The following is a 13,353-nucleotide window of genomic DNA, read 5'->3' as shown; positions in this document are numbered from 1 at the left end:
TGCATAATACCTACATAGATATCAGGAAGTCAGTGTGACGACTGACAGCTGTACGAAATATTTCGAAATTAATTCATGACTGCGAATTCCTTCACATCAGCTGTGTTAGGTATAGATCTCCTACCTAACACGGTGGCATAAAAATGTATACCGGACCGGCACTCGAATCCAGATTTCCTCTTTATCACAAGCGCTCGCCTGGACCACATAGGCTATCCGTGGACGCTCTCCGGACCAACCAAAATTCCATATATCATCCTTATACCGTAGTCCGCTACTTTCATCACCTAACACTCGCAAGAATTTATGGAATCCCGCCAAGGAGAATGAGACAAGACTAATGTCAATACTACAGTGTCTCATTCTCCCTATAACGATGCTAGCATTAGGTGATGAATTTAGTGGCTACGACGTAAGGATGTACACAGCGCGACATCTGGATGCTTGGTCTGGTCCATGGAGCTTGCACGGATATCCAAAGCGGAGGTGTACGAGAACAGACCGTGGAAGCCCAGCCTTGCGAATAGGGAGAGGGAGTTATTTGAATTCTGGTCTGACGAATGGCGTCGCCACTGGGGAAAACAGTGTTGTTTGCGATTATTCTGGCGGTCTACACCAACTCAGTAGGGACGTATTGAAAACCTTACGGAATTAGCAAGTCAGTGGAGGTGGACTTTTCGGCAGGCGGGAGGGCATCGTACAATCCTGCCACCAATGGACAATGAAGTAGATTGACAACACATTGGAATCAAGGAATGAGATTCGGTGGCTGGTGGAAACGTTCCACAAATTACATATTGACGCCGACAGGAAAGTACTGGACGAAATACGATGAGAGTACCAGGGTTGCGTGTCGCCTATGAAAGGCTACGAAAACAAGCCAAACCATGGACCTACCGGTACACACGTAGCGGCGTCAAAGAAGCTGGTTTTTGAACGCAGCTGGGAAACTGGTAAAAGACAGTCTCTGGGACTGCAGACGCCGACAATGTCCGAAACTGAGCCGGCCGCGGTGGCCGAGCGGTTACAGGCACTTCAGTCCAGGACCACGCGGGTGCTACGGTCGGAGGTTCGAATCCTGCCTCGTGCATGGATGTGTTTGATGTCCTTAAGTTAGTTACGTTTAAGTAGTTCTAAGTCTAGGGGACTAATGACCTCAGATGTTAAGTCCCGTAGTGCTTAGAGCAATTTGAACCATTTTTCCGAAACTGAGTGACACACAGAGCCTAGTGAGGGAAGGTGTTAATGAGAGTAGAACTGTAATAAAATGGCATACCACACAACTAACAAACCAGAAATAGTGTATATTAATAATGCTCAAACGTTACAGAAATGACAGGATATGTAAATACAGTTATGGACACAGCTCATCATGATTCAAATGTGATACATAAACGACCGAATCATTTAGATTCCGAAGTCGTGTTGGCCAGACTCATACCGTCAGTATCAGACAGCACAGGGGATAATAGAACAGAGGTCAGAGAATTACAGGAAGCACTATGTATTGGGGTACATGATCTACTGTATTTGGTAGTGCTGCTTCCTAGACATTTCATTGTTGGTCTAAATAAGGTCCAGGTACTGTAGTACACAGTGAAGCCGACAGAACCGAGCTCGCCGTTACGACCCATGTGGCGACAGTAGACATTAGCACCGACAGAGCCTGATTTCATATACTAGTTCAGTTTACAGTGGCAGGTGTAGGAGCACATTTTGAAAGGTTTACAGTCCACTCATATCGAGTGAAATGGAAGGTATGTACATATAGAGGGTAACAATTATGGAACCATTTGAGATAAAATCGTCATAACTTTTGAACGGTTTGCATTAGGACGTTCGAACAGCACGTTTGGCAACGGGGCATGATGGGAATTAGTATCGTTTGAATAGTTTGGTGTAGCGACGAAGTCCACTTTTATTTGGACATGTTCGTTAATAAGGAAAATTCGAACATTTGGGTGAATGAGAAACTATATTTCGCGATGGAGGAGTCTCTTCACCGTCAACGGTTGACTGTGTGAAGTGCAGTGTCCTGTCATGGAATGATCGGTGCGACATTCTTGATGGCACAGTGCCTACCAAATGGTACGTGAAGGTTTGGGAAGTTGATTTAATCTTCATTATCCAATAGGACCCTGATTTCGACAAGATGTGGTTCATGCAAAACGGAGCTCGACCACATCGAAAGAGGGCAGTGTTTGATGTCCTGGATGAGCACTCTGAGGACCGCATTCTGGCTCAGGGGTACGCAGACGCCACTGGTATGGGCCATATCCTCCGGTTCTGATTACATGCGACTCCTTTTTATGGTCTGTTTTACAGACAAGGTGTACAACAATAACCCCAAAACCTGTTCTGTGGCCTTGCAGTTCTAGGCGCTGCAGTCCGGAACCGGGGGACTGCTACGGTTGCAGGTTCGAATCCTGCCTCGGACGTGGATGTGTGTGTTGTCCCTAGGTTAGTTAGGTTTAAGTAGTTCTAAGTTCTGGGGACTGATGAGCTAAGATGTTAAGTCCCTTAGTGCTCAGAGCCAGTTGAACTTGTTCTGAGCTGAAAACAGCCATTCAGGAGGTCATCGACACCATCGATGTTCCGACACTTCAGCGGGTCCGGCAGAATTTCTATATTTGTCTGGGCCATATCAACACCAATGTTGGCAGGCATATAGAACATGTAACTAAAATCCCGTATCTCGAATAAAGTGTGTGCACGTCGTATAATGTAACTGATTTTCCTGTTTTTTATATACTTCAGTGATTGTCACCCTGTAAAAACACAAGAAGTTATGGTGATTTCCTAGGAGCGGGCAGGGTGCACGTTGATGTCGGCGGAAGAACTCCGTCAGCGTCAGGGAGAAGGAGTCACTGTACGGCAAAGCGGGGTCTTTCAGAACGATACGAAAGCATGTGAGACATGTATTTCAAAGGGAAAGCAAGTGCAGTACGATGTGTAACGGATGCTCTGACGCTACACCCGTACTCTATGAACCCATACTCCGTGCATTCCCTGTTTATACCGGAAGCACTGATCACAAATCGTTACTACCAGGGACGACCCAAGGGAATGATGTGACTGGAATTGCAAGGCATTGGGTTACTAACCAATTTTACTACCTCTAATATACCAGGAGCTACTTTTCGTCCTCTAAGTGCTATATTTGAGACCACTCTAATGAACCTCATACAACCTTCCAGTCGTCTTGACCAGAAAAATCGTGAGAGGAGCAGAACAAAACTTAACTAAACAGCACCTTGAAATCTGATCACCTCCATTGTCTGGATGAAGACATGACTGCCCACAAGGAACCCACTACTGCTGGTAACGTGCTTTAGCAGGAACGGCAATATCAAGAAAAGTAGGACTGTTTATTTTAACAATAACTGTGTCAGGTTCTGGTACCATTGTGGAGCTACCTCTACTACGTGTGACTTGTATATACATTCAGCGCCAACCGACCTCCCAGTCGATCTCAGAACGCATCGGCTACCGACAGACTGTATTAGCTGTAGGAAATAGTACTTAAATAACTGGGCATCAACTGGGCCACGTAATTTATCCTGAATTAGAGCAAAGAGAAGCCTAGTATAGGGTATCTTCAAGTCAAAACTTACAATATGTGTTAAAGACCTTCTGTTCCAGAAATGTAAACAAGTAAATGAGGAGACAGGACCTTTCGAAGGGAGGAGACGTGTTTGCACCAAGGCATACCCACAGGGTTCTGAAAGCTCGTACGTCGTTCGGTAGAAAGTAGTCATAGAGGAAGGAGAGCTCGTCGACTTGATTTCTAGGAGCCATGGAGCCGCAGCGCATTTTCAGGATGCAGGACCATTCATTCGAGACACAGACGAAGCGGAAGGCGCCAGCTATCGTCGCGGAAGGCAGAAGCGACATCGTACAGCTCCAGAAGGCTTCTAAAGGACCTGACTAGCAGGCAAACCGAGAGAAATGAGACCTCTTTGCACAACGGCATCACTCGCTGCTCATATTACGAATTCCAGTTCTCCAGCATCTACAGACTAGTGTGCTCTCGTAAGGTGTGACAGTTGTCTTGTCCTCTGTGTTTATTTCATTATATAGTTAGGTTACATTGGTTTGAGGTAGTGTAAATTTGGCTTTTGTGAAATAAACGGTTCAGACGTTATGTACATTGAAGACGGAGAGGGGAGAAACGAAAGAACTTTGATTTCAGTAGCATTTGGACTCGGCGCAGAATGAGTGGCGATGAGTGAAAACGTGGGCCGGACCTGGTTTAGAACTCGGGATCACCTGTTTACTAGGTAGCTAGGCCAATTACTATACCACCCGCACCCAGAGTTTGTCGTAATTACGCCGACTATCTCGCCACGCCTCCCGGCCGTCACACACTCTCACCTAGCGCTGCCTGTCCTCAGTCACCATCCATGTCCTCCATACTCGCTACCTTGATATTCGGACTTAATTGTGCATCCATAATGATGCTGGTGGATTCAATGTCCACCGAGGCGACTGAGTGGAGTCTTTTCTTTCGGAAATAACTGATTCGCCGTAATGTGCACTGAATGTACCATCCTCAGTGCGGATTCACTATTACCTTCGACTTCCTGTGGGGGTCTCAAAGTATCCAGCATAGAGGACATGGACAGAGACTTCGGATATGTGGCGCTGGATGGGATGGTGGATCGGTCGGAAAGCGAGCCGACATTGTCCACGCAACTGTTGTGAACACCGTGTGTGCGTGGCGCAGTGGTTAGCGCAACTCTTGGAAACAAGATCATCATCGGTTCGAATCCTGAACCAGCATACGTTGCCACTCGTCGCCGCTGATTCCGCATCAACTCCCAATGCAGCTGACATCAATAGCTACTACCCATTCTACCCCTTCCATCTTCAGTTCACATAATACGAATACAGCTGCAGATTCCACAAGGTATCTGTTCCGGCATGTCCGTAAGATCAGACATCAAGCGTTGATACAGTTTTCAGGTATTAGTTATCTGTGATTTATATTTATCACAACGCTGACATAAGTATGAATACGTTCCATGCCTTTTTATATAAATGAATATACATTTCAGCCTTGAAAATAACGATCCTTGCTTCTATTCTTAACACCTACGTCTCAAATGGCTCTGAGCACTATGGGACTTAACATCTATGGTCATCAGTCCCCTAGAATTTAGAACTACTTAAACCTAACTAACGTAAGGACATCATACAACACCCAGTCATCACAAGACAGAGAGGATCATTGACCCCGCCGGGAATCGAACCCGGAAACCCGGGCGCGGGAAGCGAGAACGCTACCGCACGACCACGAGCTGCGGACTACATCTCCTGAACACTACATAAAAGCTATGTCACCTATGTGTCAGGATAATAACCCTGCAAAGGTGATTAAAAGTGTGCCTATATCCTGATTCATTTACAGTACTCAAAGTCTGCAGATAATGAATGAACATATTCCAGTTAAGTGTAAAATTATTTTCAAAAGTTCTGAAAATAGTACTGGTCAAAGATACAAAGATGTTGCTTCACGAGGAAACACAACATTTTTCTGCTCACTTTTTCATAAATTCCGAACACACTACAGTTATGCCTCAACAAATAATACACAAATCAAAAACGTTTTGCATCACCTCGGTTCGATGAGTTCGGTAACCTGTACAGAAAATTGGAATAGAGACCAACAAAACAACATATCTATTCATTTTATTGCTCACGAAAACCACACATAGCATGCTGTACCACCACACAACGAGACCTTCAGAGGTGCTAATCCAGATTGCTGTACAAACCAGTACATATAATACCCAGTAGCACTTCCTCTTGCATTGATGCATGCCTGTATTCGTCGTGGCATACTATCCACGAGTTCATCAAGGCACTGTTGGTACAGATTGTCCCACTCTTCAACGGCGATTCGGCGCAGATCCCTCGGAGTGGTTGGTGGGTTACGTCGTCCATAAACAGCCCCTTTCATTCAATCACAGGCATCTTCGAAAGGGTTCACATCTGGAGAACATGCTGGCCACTCTAGTCGAGCGTTGTCGTTATCCTGAAGAAAGTCATTCACAAGATATGCATGATTGGGGCATGAATTGTCGTCCATGAAGATGAATGCTTCCGATATGGTTTGCGCTATCGGTCGGAGGATGGCATTCACGCACAGCCGTTACAGAGCCTTCGATGACAATCAGCAGCGTACGTCCGCACCACGTAATCCCACCCCAAAACAGCAGGGAACCACCTCATTGCTGCATTCGCAGGACCTTGTGTCTGAATCGTTCAGCCTGACCGGGTTGCCTCCAAACACGTCACCGACGATTGTCTGGTTCAAAGCATATGCGACACTCGTCGGTGAACAGAACGTGCTGCGAATCGACAGCGGTCCATTTGGCATGTTGTTGGGCCCATCAGTTCTGCGCTGCATCGTGTATTGGTTGCGAAGCTGGACCTCGAAATGGACGTCGGGAGTAAAGTTGCGCATCGTGCAGCCTATTGAGCAGAGTTTGAGTCATAACACATCCTGTGGCTGCACGAAAAGCATTATCCAACATGGTGGTCTTCCTATAAGCGATTCTCCGAGCCATAATCCGTAGGTAGCGGTCATCCACTGCAGTAGTAACCTTTGGGCGGCCTGAGCGAGGCATATCGACATTTCCTGTCTCTCTGTATCTCTTCCATGTCCGAAAAGCTGCGTGGCTAGCCGTGCGGTCTGAAGCGTCTTGTCACGGTCTCCGCTGCTCCCCCCGTCTCAGGTTCGAATCCTCCCTTGAGCATGGATGTGCGTGTGGGTTGTCCTTAGCGTGAGTTAGTTTAAGTTACATTAAGTAGTATATAAGCGTAGGGACCGATGACGTCAGCAGTTTGATCCCTTAAGTTCTTACCACAAATTTCCAAAGTTTCCGAACAACATCGCTTTGGTGCACTCGGAGATGCCTGGACACCACCCTTATTGAGAGCCGTTCCGGACACAAAGTAACAATGCGGACGCAATCGAACCGCGTTATTGACCGTCTGGGAATAGTTGAACTTCCAGGTACAATGACTGGAACTGATTGGCTGTCGGACCCCTTCGTCTAATAGGCGCTGCTCATGCGTGGTTGTTTGCGTCTTTGGGCGGATTTGGCGACATCTCTGAACAAGTTAAGGGTTTGTGTCTGCGATACAAAGTCCACAGTCAACGTCTGTCTTCAGAAGTTCCACGAATTTGGGTGAAGCAAAACCTTTTTGATGCGTGTATTTCGTAGGTACTCGTATTCCAGGGGCCATACTCTTTCAGCAACACTTTTCCCTGCGAAACAGTCACCTCACTTGTTTCCTGACCACTTCATTTAGATACATTTCCCTTTCTCCTTCGTACATGAAAGGATGCATCACCACCACTGAAACTCCCTATAAAGCCATACTAGTCCCCGAATTTGCTTACAGGTTTTTCAAAATTTCCGTTGTAATGCAATACCCATTCACTGGCCACGAGTACATACATTAGAAGAATGCTACACTGATATGAGGGTGTTAATCTCAATGCATGAATTCGATCGACGAGATTTATCCTCTTCATTGATTTAGCATTGCTATTCAGCCAACAGAAAGTGAGAACCTTGAAATAGTTTATACTGATAAGTAACGTGGAACAGCTTGCTTCAGAATGAGGTTAGTACTTATACAATAAACACCAGTTTGTTCTGTAGTATCTTCAGCTCATTACCTACTCAGAGACGTGGTGTATGATGGCCAGTGCTTGGACTTGAACTAAAGCTGTGAACATCTCAAGAAGAACACATGAACAATTCGCTAAGCTTCAGCCTTACTATTAAAAATGACATACCATCTCATGTAGCAACAGCTAAATGACGTAGCTGACAGTGATATGTTACAAACAGAATGGAAACACTTTGTAGACAGAGGTGGGGATCTAATATGAAATATTAAATAGTGTTATATCTGTAACTGCTGTAAGTGATTTAGGCATGAAATCAACATGCAGATTTGAGTCCACCTCGCTCCTCTGGATGAAATATCTGTGTTAGGATGTAAGTACTAAATCTTCCACAAAGTCATTTAGACTTTTCTTCAGCATTCAAGGTCGACGCCCTTTTATTCAGGTAGGTTCCCAAATTGCCCAAGGGGCTAAGCGAATATCGTATTGTAACCCTCTACAAGCGAAGTATGGTCATGTGGTTAGAAATCGAACAGGAATATCGATGTCAGTACCCATTAACTTTATCTACTAATACATGCTATCTACCAGTGCTGTGAACGAGAAATTTTGTTCACAAAACTTAAGTGTTAATGCATTATTGCTCAAGGCCGCAGTGAGTAGTACTCACCTGAACATTAATTTATTGAATTTTAGTCTTGTGTAGGAGTGCAACTGTTAACGTCATCATCGCCTCCTTTCCACAAGCAGCGGAAAGTAAGCATTACAAACAATAATATCTTACAAGGAATTTGTAAGCCACTGAAATTAGTTGATTATGGTAGTAAACTTATTATACTCATTTTTCAAAGATCATCAGTTTTCTGGCTCCTTTGATGCGGCCAACGGCGAGTTCCTCTCCTGTGCCAATGTCTTCATCTCAGAGTAGCACTTGCAACATGTGTTCTCAACTATTTGCTGGATGTATTATAATCTTTGTCTTCCTCTTCAATTTTTTCCCTCCACAGGTCCCTCTAGTACCACGGAAGTCAGTCCCCGATGTCTTAACAGATGTCCTGTCGTCCTATTCCTTCTCCTAGTCAGTGTTTTCCACCAATTCTTTTCCTCCTCTATTCTCACCAGAACCTTCTCATTCCTTACCTTATCGGTCGACCTATTTTTCATCATTCACCTGTAGCACCACACCTCCCGGTTTTCCCACAGTCTATGTTTCACTACTATACAATGCTGTAGTCCAGACGTACATACTCAGAAATTTCTTCCTCGAATTGGTGCCTATGTTTGATACTAGTAGACTTCTCTTGGCCACGGATGCCCTTTTAGCCCGTGCTGGTCTGCTTTTCATGTTCTCTTTGCTCCGTCCGTCACTGATTATTTTTCTGCCTAAGAAACAGAATTCCTTAACTTCATCAACTTTGTGACCATCAGTCCTGATTTTAAGTTTGTCCCTGTTCTCATTTCTGCTACTGCTCATTAACGTCTTCTTTCTTCGATTTTCTTTCAACCCATACTCTGTACTGATTACACTGTTCATTCCGTTCAGCAGATCATGTAATTTTTCTTCACTTTCACTCAGGATAGCAATGTCATCAGCGACATGTATAATTGATATCCTTTCACAATTTCAATTCCCCTCCTGAACCTTGCATTTAATTACTTCATTGCTTCGTCGATGTACAGATTGAAAAGAAGGAGAAAAGACGACGTCCCTGTCTTACACACTTTTCAAACCCAGTGCTTTGATCTTGGTCGTCCACTCTTATTATTCCCTCTTGGCTGTTGTACATATAGCTTACCACAGTTTTTCTCAGAATTCCGAACATCTTGCACCATTTTACACCGTCAAAAAGTTTTTCCAGGTCGACAAACCCAATGAACATGTCTTGATTTTTCTTTAATTTGGCTTCCTTTATCAACTGCAACGTCAGAAATATCTCTCTGGTGGCTTTACCTTTGCTAAAGCCAAACTGATCGTCATATAGCACATCCTCAGGTTTCTTTTTCCATTCTTCTGTATATTATCCTTGTTAGCGATTTGGATGCATGAGTGGTTAAGCCGATTGTGCGATAATTCTCACACTTATTATCTATACAATGCTGTAGTCCAGACGCCCAGTCTTCGGAATTATGTAAAATATATTTTTCCGGAAGTCAAAAAAATGGTTCAAATGGCTCTGAGCACTATGGGACTAAACATCTGTGGTCATCAGTCCCCTAGAACTTAAAACTACTTAAACATAACCAACCTAAGGACATCACACACATCCATGCCCGAGGCAGGATTCGAACCTGCGACCGTAGCAGTCGCGCGGTTCCGGACTGAGCGCCTAGAACCGCAAGACCACCACGGCCGGCTTTCCGGAAGTCAGATAATATTTTAACCATACTCGTACATTCTACACACCGACGTCAAGAATTGTTTTGTTACCACTTCTGATCGAATGTTAATTACCCCTTTTGTGTTATTTGATCTCATGTCCTCCAAAGCTCTCTTACATTCTGATCTAATACTGGATCCCCTATCTCCTCTAAATCGGCTCCTGTTTTTTCTTATATTTCATCAGACAAATCTTCCCTCTCATAGAGGCGTCCAGTGTACTCTTTCCACCTGTCCTCGCTTTCCTCTGCATTCGACAGCTCAATTTCCGTTGTACTATTTATGCAATCACCCTTGCTTGTAAAGCAACCGCAAGTTGATTTGACTTTCCTATATGCTGAGTCAGTTCTCAGGACTATAATTTCTTTTCTGATTTCTTCATATATTTCATGTAGCCATTTCGTCTTGGCTTCCCTGTATTTCCTATTTATTTCGTTCCGCAGTGACTTCTATTTCCCTGTAAATTTTTGTACTTCCTTCTTTCGTCGATCAACGGAAGTACTTATTCTGTTACCCAGCGTTTCTTCGCAGGTACCTTCCTTGTTCCTATGTTTTTCTTTCCAACAACTGTGATTGCACTTTTCAGTGATGTCCATTCGTCTTCAACTGTACTGCCTGCTGAAATATGCCTTATTGCCATATCTATAGCCTTAGAGATCTTCAAGCGTATCTCGTCATCCGTTAGTACTTCCGTATCCAACTTCTTTCCGTATTGATTCTTTGTGACCTGTCATTTGAACGTTTCCTCTTCAGCACTACTACATTGTGATTTGTGTCTATATCTGCTTCTGGGTACACCTAACAATCCAGTATCTGATTTCGGATTTCTGTCTGACCATAATGTAATCTAGCTGAAATCTCCCATATCACCAGGTCTTTTCCAAGTACATTGCTTCCTCCTGTGATTGGAGAACAGAGTATTCGCTATTGCTAGCTAAATTTTATGACAGAACAGAATTAGTCTTTCCCCTTTCTCATTCCTTTTCCCAAGCCCATATTCTCCTGCAACCTTTTCTTCTACTCCTCCCCCTACAACTGAATTCCATGAACAATCATAAACATTTGAAATCGTTGTGTATATTTTCCAGCTTATTGTGTTTTATAATCTTGTAAACTGAAAATCTTCCAAATCAAATGCTATATTTTTTCAAAAAAACTGACAGATAAAAGGGAAACTCCATCGTAAAACATAAATTCTTTTAAAAAAATTTAATGGCTATTTCACGTCTCTGTAGTGTTTACTTTTAGATCTCAAAAGGAATTGACTGTAAATTTTCCGTATCTGAATTACAAATACCTCTAAGAAAGATTTTAAATATCGACTGCACGAAGGGCACTGACACGCTGACAGCTGTCTAAGTAGTCTATCAGAGACTTGCATGTGGTGCACTACGCAAAGATGTGCTGCTGCCAAGCCACAAAATTCAAATGAAATTTGGCATAGTGTCATTTGGTCCTAGTGTCTCAAAGAAAAAGAACCAAAGGAAAAGGTCTGAGTGTTATAGAAGCTTTCGTCAATTTAATATTGGATGTTTCAAGACTAAAGAATCCAGGATTCAGGAGTCCCAGGAGACCTTCATCCCCCCCTCTCCCCACCTCTCAAGAAGAAGATCTTATCTAGAGGTCAACGACATACCATTTAGTCTACAACGTGCTGCCCAGAGAAGTAAAAATTCAAGAAAAATGCTACCCACAACTAGTAATGACAACAAGAAGTCTTAGAGGAGCAGGAATGGAAAACGTATCGTGCTGGAATTTTAGTGGATATGTCTTGTGTTAGCATTGAATTTTTAATCTAATTTTAAAATAAATTTTCCGGAAAGTTTGATTTTCAAAGTTCAGTCGCAACCTTTTTATCTTCGGTATCAAACAATCTCAATGACATTTTTGGAAGAAGTAGTCTTGAAGTGTTTGCATACTTCTAGGCATTCGTATTAAAAAAGATGAATTTTATGTATTTTAATATCAGATTTATGTGCCGATAATTACAGAAAATCTCAGTTTCAATTTAAAAAAAAATAATGAAAGTAATTTAATAACATTTCTTGTAAGAATAATGCTAAGAAGTTGTAATTGTAGCTAAGAAATCTGCAGTGCTAAAACTGAGGTCTGTGTACCAGAATCAGTTTTTCAAAGATACCGTTAAATTCTATCAAAAATTCATAACTCAGAAACCAGTGAAGCAGTTTACTTTAATGCTTGGGTATTGCTAGACTCTTGCGTGATAGCCGTGATTTTAAAATTTACCTGAAAGCAGCAAAGAAGACGAAAAATTTAATTTTTGGGATGGAGTCTCCTCTTAAAAAAGGTGCCCGAACTGACGCTACAATTGGAGAGTCTCCTTTGTCGGGCAAGACTCTCACCGAATTACTTACGCTCTCTCAACTCATAACAAGCCTCATATCTCAATCTCTTGAAATTATCGTCTCCAAAAATATTGATCAATATATCCTCTGAAACCTCTGTTTTCAAAGATGGCTATTCCATTCTCACCTCCAGTTTCTACCCAGGTCAGTAGTGACGCGCTAGGAACCGGCTGGCTTCTCTCCGATAACACTCGCACTCTAATGGAATAACAGCAGCGTCTCCCTTTTTGCGTCAAAGCTGACGAGAGCTAAACATAAAGTGCTGAAAGAGACACACAACTCGGCGGCGTCAATATTTATTAACGTAATTTTATTAGCGTCTGCAAGTACTCGTGTTTATGCACTTCTGCAGAAGTTAAAACAAACATTTGAGTCCGAATGGGTAATGAGTCGTAACTCAGTTGCGTATTTAGCTATGCAAATAGCCGGCCTGTTTGCCGAATCAGTCTGCTGTTTGTTTACCCGGCGGCAGGCTGAGATGTTTGGAGAGAGCCGGTCGGCAGCCTCCACCTCCTTCTGGGGGTCGTCTTACTCCGGAGAGGATGCGCGAGAATAAATCTACGATGTTTCTGATAAGAGAAGGGCAGCGAGCAAGGCGAGGCAGAGAGGTACGAATTCGATGGAGCTAGAGAGGCAATAGGGATGAGAGCAAGACGATATGAAAGAGCTGAAATACTGGCGCACACATTTGAGGTACAAGCGTTACTAGGAACGTAGACGAACTGAGCAAATTTGGAACCTGTACATGTAGTTAGCTCAGGGATCGAAAGAAAACATGAGGAGAAGGTGTCAATGTAGCTAGTGTCTCTTTCGTCACGGTAACAATGTTGTCTGGGATAGTGTCGTTTTTATTTGGTAATTGTATTAATACCTGTTTAGTTTTTGATGACACATATGTCACCCCTGTTGTGTTCGTGCTTAATTTCGCATGGGAATATACAGTGCTAATACACGCATCGGTTAAA

Source organism: Schistocerca cancellata, chromosome 6 (genome assembly GCF_023864275.1).
Source record: "Schistocerca cancellata isolate TAMUIC-IGC-003103 chromosome 6, iqSchCanc2.1, whole genome shotgun sequence".
Classification (NCBI taxonomy): Eukaryota; Metazoa; Arthropoda; class Insecta; order Orthoptera; family Acrididae; genus Schistocerca; species Schistocerca cancellata.
Note: the sequence above shows the minus strand (reverse complement) of the source record.